Genomic DNA, 25,988 nt, shown 5'->3' on the forward strand with positions numbered 1-25,988 from the left:
TGACAATCATTGCACACGATAGAGGAGTTTTTTATCATTGTCAATTGGGTTCTTTTTCAGAAGTTATTGACTGCTCTAAAGGGAAAGATAAATAAAAAAATACCTTCATTTTCTACCCATTATCATATTACTTTTTACAATAAGTATTGACATCTTATTTGATCGACTGTTCTTCCTCTTTATAAAACTATTTACATCATGTAAAGTGTAGCCAAAATATATCAGTGTTAGCACGAAGAAAAGACCAACTTGTGGCCAACATGGTACGGAGTGCGTCACTGGAAATAGTGCCAGTTAAAAATGTGTAGGAATAATTAGGATTAACCAAGTTAAATTACCCAAAAAAATTAAAATTGTTCTAATTGGCCACAAATTGGCCTTTTCTTCGTGCTAACACTTATATATTTCGGCTACACTTTACATGATAGAAATAGTTTTATCCCAATTTTGAAATTTGACTGGACAGAACATGTAGATCAAATAAGAAAAATAAAGGTTGCCCATTGACGAAACCATCCAGAATTGTGGTGGGAGAAAACTATATAAAGAAGAATAAATAGGTTCTTTCATTATTCCATATTGGCCTTGTCGGGAGAAAAAGCGAAAAAGATGGCATTTCTTAAAGCTATGCTTAAGATAGCAAAAATTATGCCTGAATATGCTGGTATCCCCGACGAAGATGAATTTACAGGAAAATTGAAAATTTTTAGTGAATTAGCTCAGTCACATAACTTTAAGACACAAATATAATGTTCATCCACTAGCTGAGGAGGTAGTGCGTTGCTATATTTTGAGTCAATTCGATAAAAACGAAAGAAAAGCTGATATAGGCTCAGATGGTCTATATCAATTAGACCACACATGGTAAATCTTAGAGAGGGGCAAAGTGAAAAGTGGGTCAATAGCTGACCACATTCACAACTCTGTTTTAGAACAACAATGAATGACTGAAGAAAACAAGAAATGAGAATAAAAGAAAAGATCTAAAGCTAAAAACCAATTGACATTAGGTTCATATGAAATTAGAAAACCAATCGCCATATCAAGCTGATATCCACTAATCAGCTGAGTAATACAAGCAAAGTACTATAAAGCTACACTTGCTTTGTACCAACTAATGTGTTTTGCATGAAAACAAGAAATGAGGGTGCCAAAAAATTTTTGGGAAGACCCTGGGTTCTCCCCCATACCCCTGGATCCCCACTTTTTCCCTTGTCAATCAATGAGATTCCATTATTATTTACCCATTGAATTTAATGTGCTCTTTTCGACGAAAAAGCTATAACCACAGTATAACTACGAAAAAGCTACAGTATTTGGTCATAAAATGGGACGTATGTTAATATGAGCTGAACACTGTCATGGTCAATACAAGATAATGGGGCTGTATAGGAGTGCTGTTATTTATTTTAAAAGTACAGATCACTATCTAAACATGTCTAGGACTAAATTGAATACTAGGACTAAATTGAATACAGAAACAGTTGAATACTAAACTGACTTACTTACTTCACTTAATGTTCCTGAAGAAATACTTCCGGTGTCGAGAGTGAGACTACATGGCGCCTCAATTTAAAATAGTCTCTTGCAAGGATATGGACATCCTCCTGAATATTTGCCATGGCTAAGAGGGTACCTATCGTGTCCTTCCATCTTGCGGGGGGACGACCTCTTGGGCGTTTCCCGTCATGCAACACAGGATCAAAGTCAAAAATCGTTCGTACAGGAGTGTTGGGGGCATGCGAAGAAGATGTCCGTACCAACCTAGTGTTCGCTGGATGAGTTGGACTAAGAAGGATGTTTGAGCCTTTAACGCCAGGAGGTTCTCGTTGCTAACAAAATCGTGCCAGCATAGTCCTTCAATGTTGCGAAGGTGTTTTGTTTGGGCTATATTTACGGTGCTAAGCACAGACTGAGTGGCTGGCCATGTTTCGGCTCCGAAAAGAAGCACGGATCCCACCGAAGCATTGTAAATGCACATCTTGGTCCTACGGCTGATAGAAGGTTTCTTCCAGAGGGCACTTAGTCTTCGCACCACTGCTGAGGCTATGGCGATTCGGTGCATTAGATCTTTGAGGATTGATTTGTCATTTGAGAGGATAGGGCCAAAGCATGTAAATTCCTCAACAATCTCAGCTGGTTTGTCACCAACCATTAGCAGTGGACGCGGTGAGTTACGGGGATCAACATACATCACTTTTGTCTTCTGCCAGTGAATCAACAGCCCTATCTTTAAGGATTCATCAGCAAGAATCTGTAGGGCTTCTGTAAGCTTTGACGGTGAATCAGAAACAAGTGCAAAGTCATCGGCATAGTCAGCGTCTGAAACTACTCTATCGCCTGAAGGCGGATTATAGTCCGAGTCATATTGTAGTCGATGACGCAATTAAAGAGTTCTGGAGCAGCAGCACAGCCCTGACAGATGCCAGTAGTGATTTTACAAGATGGGCTGCGTCTGCAATTGAATTGGACGCAGCTCTTAGTCCCTTCATGGTGCCGCTCGACAAGAGTTCAGTACTTCTCAGGTAGTCCCGTTGTTTTCAGTATGATCGAGGGTGACTGCTGGTCGACAAAATCGAAAGCAGCCTTGAAATCCACAAAGGCAACATATGCTTTTTGTTGAAATTCTCGAGTCCTCTGTACCAGCTGACGCATTGTGAATATTTACTCCACGGTAGACCTTCCTTGCATGAAGCCAGCCTGTTGGACTGAATAGTAAACTGGAGATTTTAACATTTGACAATGCAGAAAAAGTATTAAATAATCTTTGGAAAATAATTTGTGAAGTTGTTGACAGTGTCTTAGGGAAAAGCTAGGTGCTCAGCAGGGAATATTAGTGAAAATATTTTATATTAAATGAATTAATAGTAAACTGGAGATTTTAACATTTGACAATGCAGAAAAAGGATTAAATAATCTTTGGAAAATAATTTGTGAAGTTGTTGACAGTGTCTTAGGGAAAGCTAGGTGCTCAGCAGAGAATATTAGTGAAAATGTTTTATATTTAGAAGAGAGGAGGCGCTTGTAGAAGAATTATTTGGGTGATAGATCGTATGAAAATAACAAGAATTAAAGAAAGCGGAGAAAACATGAGAATATAAACAAAGGAGTTGTTATGAGGAGGCCTTGGATAAAGTTACCGAAGATCCCGAAAATGCAGCCATACGACCTAATCGGCGAATATTGTACTGGCATATATAATAATTTGAGACGGAATAGTTAATATGGACTTGTTAAGGAAATTTAAGGATAGGGATGGGGACACAATTAGTTATAAGGAAAGAATTAAAGTAAGATGGATAGAATATCTTGAGAGTGTGCTAAACCGCGACTAAATTACAGGAAAAGATATAGAGAAGAATGAAAAGGTTTGTGACACATTGTATGTGAATAAAGATTTATTTTGTGAGGATAAAGCAGTGATAGTTTAAAGGGATTAAAAAATGGTAGGGCCAAGGTTTTGATAATTTGGTAAATAAGTTTCATTAAATATGGTGGTTATGATGTTAAAAGTAAGTTACTGAAGATTATAAGTGCGACTTTTGACAAGCGGTATCTTTTGACAATCAATGAATTTTGTGCAGTGATTGTCATGAAAAATATTAAAATGGAAAAATCTTATTAGGATCCCACCCCTAATAGAAATTTTATCATTTCTCTGATTTCACTAAATTTCGGTGCATAACCACTGTGACATCCAACGTCAATAAAAAAAATCCCTGTTATCTTTTCACCTCCAACTAAATGGATTTAAGAATATATAACCTATATTTTCAAAAGTATTTAAGGACTTCTTTAGTCTACAAGTACTATCAATTGAATCCTTTAATTGAAGTTAATTACACTAAAAAAAAGTTGCAAACAATGAAATATGTAAGTTGTCTATTCTTGTCATTTTCAATTGCAGATTAGTTTATTCTAGTTTTACAGACAGCCCAATATTTTTGAAAATAATTATATTCATTTAGTATAGAGGAACTGTTTTCATTTTTTTCTCTCTATTTCATTTTTTTTTATCAAATCTCCTAAGAAGAGTTTTTTTTTCTATTTCTTTCACTTTAATCAGGTAAATTGAGATATATACAGCTGTCGAAGGTGCTACATTCTTTAAGTTTGTGAATTATGATCTACAACATTTATTTGTCCCTTCTTTTTCCTCTAATAAACATGGTCTTAAATTCAATGCTCAAAATACATGTGTATTAAGAGGGCGAGCTTCCTGCCCTCCGAGCATTCATATTGCTTAATTATTAGTTATATATTTTTAGGAACAAACGAAACGTATAACTAATAATTATATCTCCTTCAATACTAATACTCAGAACACTATTACAATATGTTCAATAAAAATACACATTTTGATTTGTTTCAGTTCTTAGAAAGAGCTGTTTTATGAATCTTTCTTAGGTTTGTATTTGTGCGACTAACTGCTCCCATCTATCATTGAAAATCAAGAAAGTTCGCAATAACTAAATTTTGCCACCATGTCCTTTTCAAACTCTGTTCAAAGTCTAAATTTCGATAAGATGGACCCTTATCCGCTTTTAAAGTTCATAGATGCATTTTAGAAATGTTTTCCCATTGGTTTCTATTTTTCCTACAAGGAAACATATACATATTTTGCCATATATATGTATATTTATGTAAATATTTTCATTTCTGAAAATAAGGGAAAAAGAAGAAAAAAGAAGGGAAAAATCCCTTCTTAAGGGATTTCAATAAAGAAATAGAAAAAAAAGAAGAGAAAAAAAAGAAAGGAAAAACAGTGTGTCTATACTAAAAGGATATGAGTAAAACTTTCCAATTTGAAAAATCCAAAAGATTCAAACATTTCAATAGCCCGATGAAACGAAGAAAAATGAGAAAAAAGAATTCAGAAGCCCTCGGATAAAAGAAAAGATATAAAGCTAAGAACCAATTGACATTAGTTCCTTACTGAATTAGAAAACCCAGCGCCATGTCGAGCTAAATGCACTAATAAGCTAAGTAATACAGCTCAGTTCTATAAAGCTACGACTGCTTTGAAGAAATCAATGGGCTATATATTGGGCTATATAATTGCACATTAGGAAGGGGGTAAGGTAAAAGAAGGGATTTGAGTCAATTTACACCTAACCAGGTTGAAATAAGAATGGTCCATGGCAAAATCCAAGGAAATATATAATTTTAGTTATGTATATGCATATTTTGGGATGTTGGGGGGGGGATTAGAGAGGAAGAAGATCCTAAATGTCTTAACTATAATTTTTCTGGATAGTATGAAGTAAGAATTGTTTTCGTAACATGTTTTCTTCTCAATATTTCCAATTCTCTGCTTGTCATACAGTTTATGGTACCGAACAGTAGTAACAAGCGACCCGGCTCAATAGTAACCGAAACTCTTAAAAAAAAGAATTTCGATATAGTTACATCAAAGAATCGCATTTTATTGTTGATTTTAAACATATAAATTTTATCAAGTTTAGTTTTACCGATCAAAAGCCACGAGCCTGAGAAAATCAGTCTTATTTTAGAAAATAGGAGGAAACAACCCCTAAGAGTCATAGAATCTTAACAAAATCACACCATCAGATTCAGCGTATTAGAGAACGCTGCTGTAGAAGTTTAAAGCTCTTATAAACTGTAGAATTTTCTATTTTTTGCCAGAAGACACATCAAGGATGTGTGTTCATTTGTTTTTTTGTTTTTTTTTCAGGTGGGATCATATCGCCAAGTGGTCCTAGTATGTCATGAGAGGGCTAATTGTAACGAAAATTAAACGTTCTAGTGCTCTTTTTATGTGACCTAAAAACTGGAGGGCACCTAGGTCCCCTCCCACGCTCATTTTTTCCAAAAGTCACTGGATGAAAATTGTGAGATAGCAATTTTATTCAGGATATTCGAAAAACCTAATAAATATGGTATGGGGACAACTTACTCCCCCACAGTCCCCGTGGAAGAGGCTACAAGTTACAAACTTTGACCAGTGTTTACACATAGTAATGGTCACTGGGAAGTGTGCTGACGTTTTCAGGGGGATTTTTTTGGTTTGGGGGGAGGGAGGGATTGAGAGGAGGGGATTATGTGGGATGATCCTTCCATGGAGGTATTTGTCATTCGAGAAGAGAGTTTTCCTGAAGGGGGCACGGGATTTTCTAGTATTATTTAAAAAAATTAATGAAAAAATAAATATGAAACAGTTTTTTCAGCTGAAAGTAAGAAACAGCATTAAAAATTATAACGAACAGTAATTATTACGCATATTAGGGGCTCAGCTCCTAATACCTCGCTATTTACCCTAAAGTGTTTTAGTAATTTTAACTATTTATTTTACGGCCTTTGGGATTCAAGGGTCATTCTTAGGAAATTGGGAAAATTAAAGAGCAATGTTTTGACGAGGGGGCAAACCTCCTCATATACGTAATAAAAACATACGAATATAGACGTTCGGAACATAAATTAATTCCTAAGCTACTTATATTTTTTACTAATAAAAATGTTTGTAAAAAACTAAAAGTTCTAGCTGCCTTTTTAAGTAACCAAAAAAGTGGAGGGCGACTAGGCCTCCTCCACCACTCTTTTTTTCTCAAAATCAAAATCTTGCAACACAGTACATCTCTGTGGTACGGACACTCAGATCTTCAAAGCCAAAGGGGTGCGTGACTATCCCCCGTTAACAGAATGTAGTGAGCGAAAAATGAATTTATTCAATTCAGATCAAATCAGATACACTATCCGCTCATATAGTAACATAAATTTAGTCAAGTCAAAGTAGACCGGTTTTACTCACAGTTCATAAATATCCAATTCAAACCAATTCCTTTTACTTTGAACTCTGAATCAATTTAATCCAGTTATTTGAGATTTTCTCACTTTGAAAGCTAGTTCAGTACTGAACAAGTCCAAAAAATAACTAATACCGAAAAATAATAAAATTAGGATCTTTCTCGTGATGCTAGATTATAACCAAACTCTAGGATAGGGGGAGGAATGTTTTTTTTTTCACTGAATATACAATTTTTAAAATAAATAAAAATTTTGAATAAAGGATCTTTCAAAATCGTTGTCTTTCAAAAGCTAACGGCACAAAAAATTGAGAAGCGATAGCCAACTCTCCAATTTACGTGATTGACACCTGGATATAGCCCTTTCCCTGCAAAAACATTAACTTATTTTGACAATTCGATTTTTGAAGGTGGCATATTTCTAACTAGCAAGTGTTTATTATGGCAAAAAATAATAAAATTAAAATCTTTCTCATGATGTTCAATTATATCCAAGCTCTAGGATAGGGGGGGGATTTTTTTTACTGAATTTACATTTTAAAAAAATAAAGTATCTTTCAAACTCGTTTTCTTTCAAAAGCTAACGAGACAAAGCATCGAGAAGCGATAGCCCGTTCTCCAATTTACATCATTGACGCCTGGATATAGCTTTTTCCATGCATAAAAATTAACTGATTTTGACATTTGACAATGACATCAAAAATGATTCTGTAATTTTTTCGTCATTTTTGAAGCTGGAATGCTTCTAAATATGCTTCATAATACCGAATAACAATAGAAATAACTTTTTTGAATGACGTTAGATTATATTCAAGTTCTAGGATAGGTGGGGGGGGGGGTAAATGGCTAAACTAGAAGGGATTGATAAAATCTAAAAACAAATGTTAAGATAAATATTTCCCGGGCATAGTGTAGAAATAATTGTATTAGACCTATCGGGCTATATAATGTTATAATTATTTTGTAAAGCATTCGTCAACAAGACAAATAGCCATCTCCTATATAACTTCTGGTTTTATTTTGGATTTTAAGAGAGTTAATTTTTTAACTTAGAGTTTCAGGAAGAGGGTGGGCCCGGAAGCTCCCTCCTACTCTTTCAATTACGTTTTGCAAGTCTTATTATGTCTTATTTTAAAATAAATTCTTATAAGTTATACCACTTATCCTTTTCAAAATAATATTTACCTGCTTTTTGTATATCTATATAAACATATGTTTTTCTTTGTGAAATAAATGAACAATTGTAAATAATAGAATGGAGTGATTTTTCAGCCGAATTCAATCTGACATCCGAAGTTTTTCAGGAGCTTGAGCGGTGATTAGATGTCTATATATAAGTCTAAACCATTTGATCCTACAACAGTCAATAAATTTTTAATTAGTGACGGATCAAAAAAACAGTGGGGTAATGTTTGTAAGTATTCCGTGAGAACTGCCAAAGGTTAATGATCTTCAATAGAAAAAAAACTCTATCCCGCAATCAAAACCATCTCATCTTCCATCCCTACTTCTTCTATCAAAACAAACTAATCCCCAATCCTTCCATCCCTCAACCATGACAAACTCTTAGCTTTATCCGTCATCCCTCCGTCAAAATAGACTTATCTATCAATCTTTCATCAAAATAAACTCATCTGTCATCACTTCTTGAAAAGAAATTCATCCCTTCATCATAAATAAATCATTCCTTCTTCAATAATCCATCCATCAACTTAAACTAATACGTCGTCCTTTCATATTTAATCCCTCCGTCAAAATGAACTTATATTTCCATGCGTAATTCCTCCACCAAAATGATCTAATCCATTAATTCTTCATCGTTCCGTTAAAATAATTTCTCTGGTCAACCTTCAATTCCTCGTCCCTCCATAAAAATAAAGCAATTCATCCCTGCACCATCCCTCCATAAAAAAGCTGTCCCTCTGCTTGATGGAAGGATGAGGAATGGAGGGATTAATTTTTGATGATGGACGAGGGATGTAGGGATTGCACGTTGAAAGATCAGTTTTTCTTGATGGAGGGATAACAGATGGAGGAATGAGTTTGGTTTGATAGACGGATGGGTTTGTTTGGAAAGAGGGAAAAGGGCTGAGTTTGATAGAGGATAATAATGGTGGAGAAATGAGTTTGTTTTGATAAAGTCTCTGGTTTGTTTGGATAGAGCGATGAGTGAAGAAGGGTTGAGATTATTTTGATCGGATGATGGAGGATGGAGGGATGAGTTTGTTTAGATGGCAGGATTGTTTTACTTTGATGGAGGGACAAGTTTATTTTGAAGGAGGAAATAGATTGTTTTGACGAATGGAAGAATTTATTTTAACAGAGGGAGCCAGAACAAATCTTGCTTTCTCTTAGAGTGACGCTAAATTCTGTGAATTTGACTTGAAGGTAAATATCCAAGTGATAGGGTAATAATAAATATCTGATTAAAATCAAGGTAGATAAAATAAGACGTAAGATATATCTAGAGAAAGTATATTTCTTCCTACATAATATGCCAAGATTCCTGGTAGTCTTAACCTTTCAAGCATTAATGAAGAATTTGTAAGATCGATTCCCATCAAGAGGGATTCCAAGGAATAGTTTATAGCCACTTCCAAATCTAAGAAAAGTAACACCTAACGTATGTATCAAAGGAATACTCAGAAATACTGAAGACGCTTTCGGAGAAAACAAAAACTAAGACTTGGAAACGTTAAGAGCCAAATTTCAGTTTTAATTCAGCAGTCAATGAGTGAACTTGTTTGACTGCATTTAACCTGACGCATCGAATACTATGTAATGTTTTTTACTCGTGATAGCTTGACATAATTTTAATTGATAATTGAATAAGAAGGAGTTTCCTGCATCCTGTATTTTTTGGCCAGCATTTTCGGTTTTAAGAAAGTTATTTATTTGGGTGTAAGACGTACCCTTTTAACGCATATATACATTGCACGCTTGGAACTAGTGTGGGGAAATATAGTTCATATAGAGGTAGGCGAATAGTCTTATTTTAATACCATTAATACGGGAAAGAAAGGCAGCGGTAAACGTACCCGAATTGAAGCGGACTTATCGGACCCTGTTATGAGTTCGACAAATAATTCATATGGTAGTGTTCTCACTGATTGTCAGAGAACAAATGCTGAAAATATTATTAAAATACTGGAAATGGTGCAGTCCATAAATACAAAAATTGAGGCACTCCAATATAATGTCTTGGAGATAAAAATTTTATTTAAGTGACCAATCGTGTTGCATCCATAGAAAATAAAAATAATATAATGTGCTTTTAAATAATAATATAATATAATGTGCACATTAATAATAATGTGCTTGAAAAAATGAACTTGCAACAGTTAAATCTGAACTTCTGGTTTTGAAGAATATTGTGGAGGGCCAATCGGAGATAATTAAGAAATGTAAGGATGAAATGAATTCAGTAGTCAGTCAATTTTTTATTGAAGAAAATCGCAAAAAAATCTGCAACTTATCAAACAGTTCGTGGTAACGAACTATATAAGGAGCGCCCCGGCTCAATAGTAACCGAAACTCTAAAAAATAAAATTTTGATACGAATAGTTACATCAAATGAATTGCAATTTAATGCTGATCTTAAATATATAAGTTTTATCAAGATTAGTCTTACCTATCAAAAGTTACGAGCCTGAGAAAATTTGCCTAATTTTAGAAAATAGGGGAAAACACCCCCTAAAAGCCATACGATCTTAACGAAAATCACTTCATCAGATTCAGCGTATCAGAGAACCCTGTTGTAGGCGTTTCAAAAAATTGTAAAAGTTTTACAAAAACGTGGAATTTTGCATTTTTTGCCAGAAGACAAATCACGGATGCGTGTTTATTTGTTGTTTTTTTTCCCAGGGGTGATCGTATCAACTCAGGGGTCCTAGAATGCCACGAAAGGCCTCATTCTAACGGAAATTAAAAGTTCTAGTGCACTTTTTAAGTGACCAAAAAACTGGAGGGCACCTAGGCCCCCTCCCACGCTCATTTTTCTCCAGAGTCACCAGGTCAAAATTTTGAGATAGCCATTTTATTCACCACAGTCAAAAAACCTAATATGTCTTTAGCCACGACTTACTCCCCCGCAGTTCCCGTGGGAGGGGCTGCAAGTTACAAACTTTGACCTGTGTTTACATATAGTAATGGTTACTGAGAAGTGTACAGACGTTTTCAGGGGGATTTTTTTGGTTGGGATGGAGAGTTGAGGGGAGGGGTTACGTGGGAGGATCTTTTCATGGAGGAACTTATCATGGGGGAAGCGACTTTCAATGGAGGAGGCGCAGGATTTCCTAGCATTATTTTAAAAAACAATGAAAAATTAAATATGAAAAGTTTTTTCTATTGAAAGTAAGGAGCGGCATTAAAACTGAAAACGAACAGACATTATAATGCATATGAGGGGTTTACCTTCTTGTAATACCTCGCTCTCTACGCTAAAGTATTTTTAGTAATTAGAACTACTTATAATACGGCCTTTGCGATTCAGGAGTCATTCTTAAGGAATTGGGACAAAATTTAAGCTTTAGTGTAAAGAGCGAGGTATCGACGGGGGCAAGCCCCCTCATAAACGCAATAAAAACCTACGAATACAGAAGTTCGCTACGTAGGTTAATTCGTAAGTTACGTATATTTTTTATTTATGAAAACGTTCGTAAAAAATTTAAAGTTAATGCCTTTTTAAGTAATAAAAAAATCGGAGGGCAACTATGCCTCAAGCCTCGCCCTTTTTTTCTCAAAATCTTCCGATTAAAAATATGAAAAAGCCATTTAGCCAAAAAAAGAATAATATGCAAATTTCGTTTTAATTATTTATGTGCGGAGAACCAAGATCAAAACATACATTACTCAAAAAACGTCTAGAAATTAAACAAAAAATAAACAAGTTTTTTTTTTTTTAATGAAAGTAAGGAGCAACACTAAAAAATGAACAGAAATTACTCCGCATATGAGAGGGGCTTTTCCTCCTCAACGCCCCACTCTTTTGCTAAAGTTTTTTACCGTTTTAAAAAGTGGAGTTAAGTGAAAGAGTCAAACTTTAGCGTAATGAGCGGGGCGTTGAGGAGGAAAAGTCCCTTTCATACACGGAGTAATTTCTGTTCGTTTTAAGTTTTAATGTTGCTCCTTACTTTCATTTATAAAATACTTGATTTTTTCTTGTTTAATTATTTTAGGGCTTAAATGAAGTACCTATCGAGGATGCTGAGTCTCTGATTTCGGATGTGTTGGTGCATGGATTATCATTGGATAGAGAAAACTTGTCGTCTTTTAGTGTTGTTCAGTGCTCTAAAAAGTTAGCTAAAATTAAAGTGGACTATACACAGGTTCGTCTTTCTCTTTTGAAAAATGCAAAAAAACTTAAAGGAAAACAGTTCAACATTTATAAGAATGTTTTTACTGGTGACGAAGTTACGCCTCGTGTGCGTATTGTGCGCAGGAAAATCCTGGGTATCCGTAAATACCTAGTGGATAAAAGAGTTGAATGCTGGGTACCTCCCACCCTACCCCATTTATTTGTAAAAAAAATAACACTGTAGATAAAGTAACTTGGTACAATGCAAAGGGTCTGTTGATACCGTAATTTGTGTATTTTGGTTGATTAAGTCCTATTGAAGTTTTGTTAAGTTAGTTTTCAAGTGAACCTATGATGTTGGGGTTTTTGTTTATTACTAAGTTGTTAGCCGTTGCGTTAGGAGCTTGAGCTTTAAAGATGAATGGGCTACAGTCAATATTTTCATCGCCTGTTCTTTTCCTTATTAGTGTTTTCAAGTGGATTATTTTTGTTTTTCAATTTGTTTTTCTTTTTGTGTCTGTTTGTTATTTTATTGAAACCATGTACCGAGGTTATTCTTGAATTTAATGACAATGGATAATTATGATCATGATTCCCGGAGCATTAGCTGTCTTGATGCTCTGGGAGCTTCTAATTTAGATTTTGGGGGCGTATATACGGAGCAGCTGCATCGGAGTTATGACATTGGGGCAGCAGGGCATTATAAATCCATTAGTTCCAAATATTTGCTTAAAGATGGAATTCTATCTGAGTATGGAGATGCGAGAGGTTTCAATGTTTTCTATCTTAATTACCAAGGGCTAAATTCTTCGTTTAATTTTTTAAATGAAGTATGTGATCTTTCGGTTTTTCATGTTATCGGTCTTACTGAAACCTGTCTGAATGACCACCACCCCGCTCTTTTAAATATACCAGGATAAAATTTTATAATAGGAATCGACAGTTTAGGCAACATGGAGGAAACGGTGCATATATTCGAAGCGATATTGAGGCTTTGGTAAGAAATGACTTAGTAGTATACCAGGAAATGGTCTTTGAACCATTTATTCTTCAGCTTAGGCTGAAACCTAAAGATGCATTTGTTATTGTATTGTATAGGCCACCATCTGGCTCCATACCAATCTTTATGGATCTTTTGGATGAGCAGCTGGAGAAACTAGCAACTAGTTCACATCCATTTATGATGCTCGGAGATTTTATATTGACCTTAATGAGCTGGATGCGAGTGCAGCTTTGAATGTCCAACTTTTGGTTTCCAACTATAAATATATGCACATGAGTGCATATGCACAACCTCATCATCGAAGCTAATTGACGACATTTTTTCAAATTTGTTTTTTCAGCTCCAACAGTTATTAATAATACAACAGTTATCCAACAGTTATTAATAATAATAATGTATCCTATCATTTTGGGATTTTAACAAGATTTGATCTCATTATTCCCCAAAAGCCAGCACCAATAATTCCTAAATTATTCTGGCTGTGTCTAGCCAGAGTAACCTTCATAAATTTAAGCAGGCAATTGCTTAAGTCGATTGGAATAATTTGATAGACTTTACGGATGATATAAATACGAGTTTTCAAAGATTTTACGATAAACTAATTTTGTTAGTGACAAAAATATGTATAATGGTTCGTTCGCCATCAAGGAAAAATAATCCTAAGAAACCATGTATGTCGCCTAACTTGTTGCGCTGTATCAATAAAACAGATAAACTTTATAAGAATTCCATAAATAATGGAAATGATCCGATTTGCTTAAGAATTTATAAAAATTATAGAAATGCCCCGAATAAATTTCTGAGAAATGTAAGAAAAAAAAATATTTCGTAAATAAATTCACTGAGACTTGTGGTAACCCTGCAAAAACATGGAAAATAATTAAAAGTGCGATATCGACAGAGAACTCTATTATTCCCGATGAAGTAGTAATGCAGAATGGCCTACCAACGAAGAAACCTGAAGAGATATGTAATGCTGTTTCCAAACATTTTGCTAATATTGGCGTAGATTTATTTTCCCGTATAGTATCTTCTGATGATGATCCTCCCTTGGAGTTTCTTATTAAGACTCCAATTGATATTTCTATGTATGTGAGACCCTTCTCTCGTGATGAACTGGAGAAAACTATCTTTGGGATGAAAAATACATCGGCAGGTAGTGATTCACTCAATCTTCTGGTGTTAAAAATAGCGTTTCTTTATGTTGCTGATATTCTTACTTCCCTCATTAATTTGTGCTTGAAACGGGGAACGTTTCCTGATTGCTTGAAAACTGCTAAGATTACCCCTGTTTTTAAAGGCGGTCACAAGAATGATCTTGGAAATTATCGGCCTATCTCGGTCTTACCTGTTATTTCTCGTGTACTAGAAAAGTGCATTAACACCAGAGTTTATGGTCATTTGGAACTGCGGATTGACTTGCCCAATATCCCTGGAAACATAGCTACTGGACTACTATACATAAAATTGGTGCTCCCTCACCTCTCAAGCAGGTAGTGCCACGGGTAGCACCAAAGTACTATTTTAGGACCGTTTGATTAAAGCAGTAATTTTTTTAGCCCTATTTGTGAAAGAAGTAGGCTACCTTTACAATGTTTTTTGTTGAAAATAGTCCCTTTTAAAAATTTAGTGTTCAAGAAAACAACTTTCTCATTATCACTATGTTTCCTTGTCAAAAAACAGTAGTTTTTACAGATTTGTTGACCAGCATTAGTAGAGCAGGACGTAACGTATAACATACTATTATTTTTTACAACATTTCTTCTTTTGTGAAGCTAGAAAAACAAAAAGACAATGCATTACAGGTTGTAGACAGTATTTTTGTTTAGTCATATATTAGACAGCTATAAAGAAAAAAAATGATTGTATAGATACACAAATAATAGAAAAATATTATATTGAAAAGGATATATTATAAAGGTTATAATAAGTTATTTTAAAATGAGACATCAAGAGCTAGGGAATGCGTTATAGAAATAATGGGGGACAGCAAAATTATTGCTACACTATATCCAGGAAATATTTTGCCCGACATTGGCCTTTTATTAAATTTTTTAGTCCCCTCCAGTTTAGCCGTTTAGTCCCCCTCCTTAAAAAAATGCTTGGATATAATATAATGTCATAAGCGACGATTCTGAGAGATATTTTTATTGATCAATCCTTTTTGTACATTCAGAAAAAAATTAACATGCCAAATTTACCCCCTTTCCACGAAATTCAAAGATTTTGTGCCCACCTCCATGCTTTGTGATTTAACACCTCTTCTAGGCATTACTGGGATTGGCGTGGTTAAACTTGAAGTGACTTTGAAATTAATTGAATTGAAGTGTTGGAACTTTGAAACTAACAGACAGCAAATTTTTGGGTATAAGAAGATGTTACAAAATCAATTCTTAATTCATAATATGGATATAGTTAACACATTTTGAGTGTTCTTCCACTTTGTTTTTCCCACTTACCCAATTTATATTGACCCTTAAAGTGCAAATATGTAGCCAAAACTGAATATTTTACCTGGATTTTTCAATGCGTCAATGTTTTATCAACATGGTTAGTCGTAGCCTAAATTGAATCCACACTGACTAAATCAAGAAACGGAAAAACACATAGGGAATATAGCCGAGAATTTTGGCTATATATTTGCAATTTATGGGAGAGGAGGGTTAAATATAGTGGTAAAATATTCAACTTTAAAACAACAATTTTTCGCTTATTGTGAAGTAACACTTCTTTCTCAACATGTTTCCTTTTTCATAGACCAATTTCTAGGCTTACGCCAATTCTTGAATCTAAATAAACTAGAATTTGATTGGAATAGTATTTGACTCAGAAAATTGCATAAAACAGACTAGAATCTTTTCTTTTTCAATATAAACAGGGTTGGGATTATTTACGAACGAAGACAGGAGGAGTGGAACCTGCTCGACGTCCCTAAAATTCCGAATATTTGAACTTTTTAAAGTCCCAAATCAACAAATCAGACCTTGTCTTATAATTTCCCCTCCCCTCACCCACAAAAAAGCCTTTTATTACTTCCAATTTAGAAATTTTACGGTAGACACAATTCCTCACTACCAAACCGTTCAACTGCGACTGAAAAACAAACTGCATTGGACATTACCCTACTAGTTATTGTCACTAATAAGTACACATTCTCTAACTGAAATTTTTTTATGACTTTTTGAAAAAATTGGTTATAACTCATCTGCTTATATGCAATAATTTCAGCTATATTTATATTTAATGTGACTATTCATTTTAATTTCTGTTTCTTTTGGGTTTGATAAATCTTTCGTAATAATTTTTGTTTTTATAAGTTTTACTTGCCTCTTTCTGGAAATAATGTTTAATTAGTACGGTGAACGGAAAGGATATTTTAATAAGGTAACGATAGAACATGGTCTCTGAATGCCTTTGATTGGCATTTAGTGTTGCTTATGGCTTGTGGTGGGACCAAATGCATGTAAATTCTAAGGATAAATTTAGCAGCTTAATATATTTATCAAAAGCTTGGTAGATATATATACCTAGAATTTCTTTACAGAACTTACCAGGGAGGGCTGTAATGGGCAGCAGATGCGTTTGTTTGATTTTCCTTTTTCCACTAATTTGAAAACAATACCCTCTTTCTATAAATTTGATGTACAAAAAGAAATATAGCTCAAATACTAATAGCCTAATCAAGAATAGAATAAACAGCTAAAATAATACTAAATGGATGAAAAAACATTTAATTTAAAAATAAATTACATAAAAAACTTTTGTAACTTAAAACTTTCTTCTCTCTAGCCTCAATACCGTCTGTGACCATAGCTGTACGGTGCGTATCCATATGATGGATATACATAACTGTATGTAGGGTAATAATGACTATAATATTGATAAGGATAATAACTATAGTGATGAGTTTCTGCTCCTTTCAGATCTTCTTCGGCAGGAGCTTCTCTTCTCAGCCTGTAACTAGGATCGTCAGAGGAAGAACCCCATCTGTTAGCTGTTAACCCTCTTTTCATATCTTGAAAATCAATAGCTGGTTCCTTTGGATTATTTGGTTTGGCCAATATTGTTGAGACATAAAGGGCAACAAGCAGAATCTAGAAAAAAAGTAGAGTATTTATTTTTATGTAAATAGGTATGTTAAAAATGTGTATATATACTTCAGAGATCGATGTTTTACTAATGCTGCGAAGACACCAAGAACAACTAGACCTACGTTGACTGGGCAACTTGAAGTGTTGTGGCAACCTTTGTCCAGCTTCGCCGACTAAAGTGTTGCGAGAGCAACACTTTGGTTTTGTTTCTTCGCTATCGATCAGTAATCATATGATCAAAGGCTATTCCTCAGCGTTGAAAAAACAACAACAAAATAGTATCAAAAGAAGGGACTAAATTGACTTTGCAGCCAGTTGAACTTTATCCTTTTCAATCATAGAAATCGTAACGAATTAAAACTCGGAACAATATCTTATATAATCTAGTTGGTATTAGAAAGCTATCCCTAACTTTTCAGGATCAAAATACCATAGATGACATTCTATTAATTATTACGAAACTATCGAATTGTTATACATTCTCGTTTGTGCTTGTTTCTTCACCATCGGTTAAATGATGAAGTTGTCGGTCTATCGAAGTTTTTGAAACGGCATGTTCAAGTAAGAACGCAATAGTTATTACGAAACTACCTCTATTGTTTTAAGTTATCGTTTAAACCCGTTGCGTAAACACTTAATTCTGTCAGATTTAAAGAGATCGAACGAATACAATTTGCACAGATTGCTAGCCCAACGTGAACTAAAACCCCGAATATTTGAACTTCTTGGAGTCCCAGATCAACTTATCAGACCCTGTTTTGATATTGCCCTCCTCCCTTTATCCACAAACAAAAGTCATTTGTAGCTTCCAATCAAGAAATTTTTGGGTAGACACAATTTTTCACGATTAAACGTTTCAACTACGAATGATACAATTCGTAGAGGATATTAATACCCTACTAGTTATTATCCCTGATAGCTAGAATTCTCTAATTAAAATTTTGAGATGACACCCATCAGTGTGTCGTCCTCCAATTTTGTCACATATTTAGAAAAACTTGGAACGGAAGAAAGTAATATAAACTGCTTTTCTAAAAAAGCATCAAGAAGAGACAATAAGCAATAAAAAGAAATAATTTTTTAGTGCGGTTTCAGCAGAAGAGATGGCTGTCCTCCTCTACTGCTTAAAGACAAGAGCAGTTGCACAGGATTGGAATTTATTTTAAACCCACTATTAAAATTTAGAGTAAAGAGCAGGGAGTGGAGGAGGGGAAGCTCTACTCAAATAAAGGTGTTCGTTTTAGGTTTAAATGTACCTCTCACTTTCAGTTGAAAAAGCACGTCCTTTTTTGTTAGTAGTGCACTTAAAACGGGGACATTTTCGATAACTATTAATCATCGGGATAGTGTTAAAGCCATCGCATTTTCGACAGGTCAAACTTATTAAGCATGCATGTTTATGTTATTTCTTGTCATGTCGGTTCTTTTTGGAAATCCAGTCTAACTTGTTCAGAATTCTGATCTTGAAAATAATGACACAGAAACCGCAGGATACCTTGGCATTGCCTACCTACAATTAGCAGATTGGTTCTATACCGCAGGTCGTTTTTGAGATGCTTTAAATGAAGGAGCATGTCGAAAAGAGAAATTTTTGAAAGAAAAGAAATAGTCATATTAGAGCAAAAAATTCAAAGAAAAAATTTTTGTGTGAGTAATTAGTTGTTGACAGTGTCTTAGGGAAAAAAGCTAGGTACTCAGCAGGGAATATTAGGGAAAATGTTTTATATTTAGAAGAGAGGAGGCGCTTGTAGGAGAATTATTTGGGTGATAGATCGTATGAAAATAACAAGAATTAAAGAAAGCGGAGAAAACATCGGAATATAAACAAAGGAGTTGTTATGAGGAGGCCTTGGATAAAGTTACCGAAGATCCCGAAAATGCAGCCATACGACCTAATCGGCGAATATTGTACTGGCATATATAATAATTTGAGACGGAATAGTTAATATGGACTTGTTTAGGGAATTTAAGGATAGGGATGGGGCCGCAATTAGTTATAAGAAAAGAATTAAAGTAAGATGGCTAGAATATCTTGAGAGTGTGCTAAACCGCGACTAAATTACAGGAAAAGATATAGAGAAGAATGAAAAGGTTTGTGACACATTGTATGAGAATGAAGATTTATTTTGTGATGATAAAGCAGTGATAGTTTAAAGGGATTAAAACATGGTAGGGCCAAGGTTTTGATAATTTGGTAAATAAGTTTCATTAAATATGGTGGTTATGATGTTAAAAGTAAGTTACTGAAGATTATAAGTACGACTTTTGACAAGTGGCATCTTTTGACAATCAATGAATTTTGTGCAGTGATTGTCATGAAAAATATTAAAATGGAAAAATCTTATTAGGATCCCACCTCTAATAGAAATTTTATCATTTCTTTGATTTAACTAAATTTCGGTGCATAACCACTGCGACATCCAACGTCAATAGAAAAAATCCCTGTTATCTTTTCACCTCCAACTAAATGGATTTAAGAATATATAACCTATATTTTCAAAAGTATTTAAGGACTTCTTTAGTCTACAAGTACTATCAATTGAATCCTTTAATTGAAGTTAATTACACTAAAAAAAAGTTGCTAACAATGAAATATGTAAGTTGTCTATTCTTGTCATTTTCAATTGCAGATTAGTTTATTCTAGTTTTACAGACAGCCCAATATTTTGGAAAATATTTGAAGTATCACTGAGTTTTAGAGTTACATGGTTTAACGCCACTGCACAAACCGAACAAACAACTGACATTCTAACAATTGACTTTTTAAAAGCTGAAATTTAAATAAATTTTTATAACTTTACCAATAACAATAATTGAAATTACCTTGAAAAATAGAAAATTTATTGTGTAAGCTAGTGCTTTATGGTACTGAGCGTGGATCAGTTAACTAATCAGTTTGTGTCTGCTACGCCTGGCAATTTGTTTGTAATTAAATAAGGATCTAATGTCTATTAGTTTTCAGTTTAAATACTTTTCTTTTATTCCAGGGCTTTTGAATTCTATTTTCTTATTTTTATTGCTTTCACCGGGTTATTTGAAATGTTTGAATCTTTCATATTATTATATTGGAAAGTTTTAATTATATTCATTTAGTATACAGGAACTGTTTTCATTTTTTTCTCTCTATTTCATTTTTTTTATCAAATCTCCTAAGAAGAGTTTTTTTTTTCATTTCTTTCACTTTAATCAGGTAAATTGGGATATATACAGCTGTCGAAGGTGCTACATTCTTTCAGTTTGTGAATTATGATCTACAACATTTATTTGCCCCTTCTTTTTCCTCTAATAAACATGGTCTTAAATTCAATGCTCAAAATACATGTGTATTAAGAGGGGAGCTTCCTGCCCTCCGAGCATTCATATTGCTTAATTATTAGTTATATATTTTTAGGAACAAACGAAACGTAAACTAATAATTAAATCTCCTTCAATACTAATACTCAGAACACTATTGCAATATGTTCAATAAAAATACACATTTTGAATTGTTTCAGTTCTTAGAAAGAGCTGTTTTATGAATCTTTCTTAGGTTTGTTTTTGTGCGACTAACTGCTCCCATCTATCATTGAAAATCAAGAAAGTTCGCAATAACTAAAATTTGCCACCATGTCCTTTTCAAACTCTGTTCAAAGTCTAAATTTCGATAAGATGGACCCTTATCCGCTTTTAAAGTTCATAGATGCATTTTAGAAATGTTTTCCTATTGGTTTCTATTTTTCCTACAAGGAAACATATACATATTTTGCCATATATATGTATATTTATGTAAATATTTTCTTTTATTCTAAGGTTAGCAGGTGAAGGAGGATAGCATGATTCTAAAGACATATATTTTTTTTTCCTTTGGCGAACGTAGTTACAGGCTTAGAAAAGAAACATCTGAATTAGAAGCTCCTACCGAAGAAGATTTAAAAGGAGAAGAAACTCATCACTACTCTATTATTATAATAATAGTTATATTATTATAACTATTATCTTTATCGTTATTAAGGTCATTACTACCCTTCGTATAGTTATACATATCCATTATATAGATGTGCTCCGTACGGCTAAGGTTAAAAACGGTATACGGTTAAAGGCTAGAGTGAAGGAATTAATTAAGTAACGAAAATTTTGTGCGTAATTTATTTTTAAATTGAATGTTTGATGACCTGATTTGTTATATTTTACCTGTTTTTTATTCTGTTTTTGAAGCTCTCTTTCTTTTTACACATTAAATTTATAAACAAACTAGTGTTTCCAAATCATTTTGAAAAGCAATACTAAAAGTTAAAAAACAAGTATTATATATATCTAGCCTATGCAACACAATAAGAATAGTTAAAAATAATCTATCTTCTGCCCATTTTCACGCTTCCTGAAAAGTCAAGTACGTTATAGGTAGATATATTTACCAAGCTTTCAAAAACCAAGCTGCTAAACTTATCACTAGTGTTAATATATATATATATATATATATATATATATATATATATACTGTCACAATTTTAGAAAATTTAGAATTAGAAAATTTAAATAAAGAAGAGAAGAATAATAGACTACGTAAACAGGAAGATTTCTGTATCCACACTCTTGGTACAGCTTATCCTTTTGGGCTAAATGATCGTGTAGCAAAATATGGTGACATGTCTCATGTTGTTGTTAAATGTATTGATGGTTTTATGGACCATCCTTCTTTTACTTGTCCTACTAAACGTAAAAAACGATCGAGAGGACATAAGAAAAATTCTTTCATTTAAATAAAAGAATTAAATTTAAGGGAAGCTTCCTGCCCTCCAAGCATTTAAATTGCTTAATTATTAGTTATATATTTTTAGAAACAAACGAAACATAAACCAATAATTAAATCTCCTTCAATACTAATACTCAGAACACTATTGCAATATGTTCAATAAAAATAAACATTTTGATTTGTTTCAGTTCTAGAAAGGGCTGTTTTATGAATCTTTCTTTTGTTTGTTTTTGTGCAACTAACTGCTCCCATCAATCATTGAAAATCAAGAAAGTTCGCAATAACTAAAATTTGCCACCATGTCCTTTTCAAACTCTGTTCAAAGTCTAAATTTCGCTAAGATGGACCCTTATCCGCTTTTAAAGTTTATAGATGCATTTTAGAAATGTTTCCTATTGGTTTCTATTTTTCCTACAAGGAAACATATACATATTTTGCCATATATATGTATATTTATGTAAATATTTACTTTTATTCTAAGGTTAGCAGGTGAAGGAGGATAGTATGATTCTAAAGAAGTATATTTTTTTCCTTTGGCGAACGAAGTTACAGGCTTAGAAAAGAAACATCTGAATTAGAAGCTCCTGCCGAAGAAGATTTAAAAGGAGAAGAAACTCATCACTATAGTTATTATCCTTATCGTTATTAAGGTCATTACTACCCTTCGTATAGTTATACATATCCATTATATGGATGTGCTCCGTACGGCTAAGGTTAAAGACGGTATACGGTTAAAGGGTAGAGAGAAGGAATTAATTAAGTAACGAAAATTTTGTGCGTAATTTATTTTCAAATTAAATGTTTGATGACCTGATTTGTTATATTTTACCTGTTTTTTATTCTGTCTTTCTTTTTACATATTAAATTTATAAACAAACTAGTGTTTCTAAATCATTTTGATAAGCAATACTAAAAGTTAAAAAACATGTATTATATATATATAGCCTATGCAACACAATAAGAATAGTTAAAAATAATCTATCTTCTGCTCATTTTCACCCTTCCTGAAAAGTCAAGGACGTTATAGGTAGATATATTTACCAAGCTTTCAAAAACCAAGCTGCTAAACTCATCACTAGTGTAAATATATATATATATATATATATATATATATATATATATATATATATATATATATATATATATATATATATATATATATACATATATATATATATATATATATCATGAAAAGAGAAATCACCAATGCAACAGCACACACACAAAAAAAAAGAAAAAAAAAAGAGAGACAGAAGGAGAAAAGGAAGACTGTTTTCATAAATTAGTGATTAATATAGACCAGCACTTGAATGAGGCCTTACCCCTACTCATCCATACAATCACATAGGTCAAACAGCATAGCCACACACAATCAACCATAAAGAATAATCCATGGACAGGCAGTCATGTCGTCAATAAGTATAAGTCGTCATTTACCAAACAATAGAAAAAATTTTATAGACAAATAATTCAGAGGCAACACCCAACATAAGTGCTCATCAGGAGAATACACTGGCCTATATAGGGTTTCGCCACTCTAAATTCTCTACCCAGCACAGTGTTGTGGCTACCACAGAATATCCATGGCATCCCCGCGTCAGGTATCACCCCCAAAATATATGCCTATGAAAGAAAAAAAAAACAGCAAATGTAAAACAACCAAGTAAAACCAAAACAAGCTTATCCTGTTAATATATCCCTCCCTTTAGCAACAATAGGTAAACTAAATATTATAAATTTTACCAAATCACAAATATTAACACATTGCAAAAAACCTGAATGAACTAAACAATTATAGAATTCATCTTTACCATGTGGCTAATTTTTAAGAAAATCCGCTCAATTAGAAACACAATTCACAATAAATGGCGCTGCGACAACATTTCTCGAACCTCCAAAATTAGTTGAAAATTTCTTTAAGTATTTCTAGATAATTCTTTTGATATTTATTTAAAAGTTCGTTATAATGAAAACTAAATTTTTTAAATTGCCAAGTTAATTTTTGTGCAGAAAAACTTCTTGATATCAATTTTTGGCTTAAGATTTTACATCTATTTTTAAAATCAATATAATTACTACAAATCCTTGCATAAAGAAGTAACTGTGAGAAAAACGCTGAATATGCGATATTTGAGTGTATATTACTTTCAGGGAATGGGAAACTAATAACTTCAAAATCAAAATCATCCGTTTTATTATACATTTTAAAACTTAATTTATTATTATCACAAATATTAATATTTAAATCTAAGAAATGATCTTCATTACCAGCGCCATGACTAGGCTCAAGAATAAGCTCTGATGGATATATATTTTTAGAAATATCAATGAAATCCTTACAATTTAAGACCAAAATATCATCTAAATATCTTTTATTATTTGACAAAGCATGTTTTAAATTAATTGGATTATTCTTATCCATCTTATATTTATATTCTAGTTGACTTAAAAACAAGTCAGCTATAAATGGTCTGGCATTCCCCCCCCCCCATGGGAATTCCCACAATTTGCTTGTAGAAAATAAGATTTTTTAACTGACAGTAAGGAGCGATACTAAAACTTAAAGCGAACCAAAATTACTCTGTATGTAAAAGGGGCTTTTCCCTCCCCAACGCCCCGCTCTTTATGTTTAAGTTTGACACTTTCTCTCAACTCTAATTTTTAAAACACCCAAAAAAATTTAGCGTAAAGAGCTGGGTGTTGAGGAGGGAACAGCCCCTTTCATATAGGGAGTAATTTCTGTTCCTTTGAAGTTTTATTATCACTCCTTACTTTCATTTAATTTTGTTTCATTTACTTTATTTAATTTCTGAACGTATTTTAATTAATGCATGTTTCGATTTTGGCTCTCATGAATAACTAATGAATAACTAAAACGAAATTATCACATTAATTTCTTTTTCTGGCTAAATGGCTTTCTCATAATATTGATTAAATGATTATGAGAAAAAAAGATTGTAGGAAATAATTATCATATATTTATAATAATTTTATAATTATATTTTATAATGTTATTAATTATTATAATAACAGAGTGTAGGAGAAAATAATTAGCATGGGAATTATTTTCTCAAATTCACTGGATCAAAATTATGAGATAGCCATTTTATTCAGCATAGTCGAGAAACCTTATAACTATGTCTTTGAGGACGACTTACTCACCCAGAGTCCCCATGGGATTGGCTAGAGGTTACAAACTTTGACCAGTGCTTACATGTAGTAAGGGCTATTGGGAAATGTACAAAGGTTTTCACGGGGATTTTTTGGCTGGGCTAGGGTTGTGAAGAGGGGGGTATGCTGGGGGAACTTTTCATGAAGGAATTTGTCCTGGGGGAAGACAATTTCCATAAAGGGAGCACAGGACTTCCTAGCATTATTTTAAAAAAATGATGAAAAAATAAATATGAAAAAGCTTCTTCAACTGAAAGTCAGGAACAACATTAAAACTTAAAATGAACAGAAATTATTACGCTTATGAGGGCTTACCTCCTCCTAATACCTCGCTCTTTACGTTAAAGTATTTTTAGTAATTTCAAATATTTATTTACGGCCTTTGTGATTCAGGGGTCATTCTTAAGGAATTGGGACAAAATTGTAGCTTTAGTGTAAAGAGCGAGGTACTGACGAGGAAGTGGACCCCCTCATATACGTAATAAAAACATGTGAATACAGAAGTTCTTTACGTAAGCTAATGCATAAGTTAAGTATATCTTTTACTAATAAAAACGTTCGTAAGATATTAGGCATTGAGGAGGGAGCAGCCCCTTTTATGTATTAAGTAATTTCTGTTCGTTTTAAGTTTCAATGTTGCTCCTTACTTTCAGTTAAAAAACTTTTTTTTGTTAGTTAATTTGCCACAAGACGAATCACGGATAAGTGTTTATTTATTTGCTTGTATTTTTTTCCAGGGGTTATCGTATCTATCCAGTGGTCCTAGAATGTCACAAGAGGGCTCATTCTGACGAAAATGAAAAGTTCTAGTGCCTTTTTTAAATGACCCAAAAAATGAGAGGGTAACTTGGCCCCGTCCCACACTCATTTTTTCCCAAAGTCACCGGATCAAAATTCTGAGACAGCCATTTTATTCAACATAGTCATATGT

At 33.4% G+C, this 25,988-nt stretch overlaps 1 protein-coding gene and 1 long non-coding RNA gene across 5 annotated transcripts in view; one reads left to right on the forward strand and one right to left on the reverse strand.

Moving 5' to 3' along the window:
- Positions 1-25,988, reverse strand: part of LOC136032129 (cuticle protein 14-like) — a 119,623-nt gene that overhangs the window by 77,475 nt on the left and 16,160 nt on the right. The gene's annotated exons all lie outside the window — the stretch shown is intronic.
- Positions 9,281-25,988, forward strand: part of LOC136032137 (uncharacterized) — a 50,585-nt gene continuing 33,877 nt past the window's right edge. The window contains exons 1-4 of one of the 4 annotated variants that reach the window (XR_010618659.1): positions 9,293-9,542; positions 11,942-12,091; positions 16,987-17,168; positions 20,944-21,579. This is a non-coding gene — a long non-coding RNA (uncharacterized LOC136032137). Of the gene's footprint in view, positions 9,543-11,941; positions 12,092-16,986; positions 17,169-20,943; positions 21,580-22,367; positions 22,972-25,988 lie in introns of those variants that run through there. The other 3 variants (XR_010618657.1, XR_010618656.1, XR_010618658.1) reach the window with 3 other exon arrangements.

The sequence above is a fragment of the Artemia franciscana genome, chromosome 10 (genome assembly GCF_032884065.1).
Source record: "Artemia franciscana chromosome 10, ASM3288406v1, whole genome shotgun sequence".
Classification (NCBI taxonomy): domain Eukaryota; kingdom Metazoa; phylum Arthropoda; class Branchiopoda; order Anostraca; family Artemiidae; genus Artemia; species Artemia franciscana.